This window comes from Etheostoma spectabile, chromosome 7 (assembly GCF_008692095.1).
Source record: "Etheostoma spectabile isolate EspeVRDwgs_2016 chromosome 7, UIUC_Espe_1.0, whole genome shotgun sequence".
NCBI lineage: Eukaryota > Metazoa > Chordata > Actinopteri > Perciformes > Percidae > Etheostoma > Etheostoma spectabile.
Window position 1 is genome coordinate 18,133,660 of NC_045739.1, and position 326 is coordinate 18,133,985.

The window sequence follows — 326 nt, forward strand, 5'->3', positions numbered from 1 at the left end:
CTCAGATGGGCTGATCTGGAATTTTGCTCCTTATGAGGTCACAAAGGGCAAGGTGACCTCCCCTTTCTCTGCTTTGCCCGTCCAGAGAATTTGGCCCACCCATGAGAGAGATTGCATGGCTTTCAAACGAGCAAAGTGGCAGCTGGTCCAGGCCACATCTCCAGCCTCCACCTTTCTCCCCCCTCTCTCTCCCTCAAAAGTTACAGACTCAGAAATGCCACATACTGAGGAAAGCTCATTGTGGCTCTGGCATTAGTGGCAGAATTTTGGGAAATAGACTTCAGATATGGTATTAGATATTGTATTAGGGGACCACTAAGGTCTAT

At 48.5% G+C, this 326-nt stretch overlaps 1 protein-coding gene across 1 annotated transcript in view; it reads right to left on the reverse strand.

Annotated features, from left to right (window-relative positions):
• Window positions 1–326, reverse strand: part of atp13a2 (ATPase cation transporting 13A2) — a 20,971-nt gene that overhangs the window by 9,703 nt on the left and 10,942 nt on the right. The gene's annotated exons all lie outside the window — the stretch shown is intronic.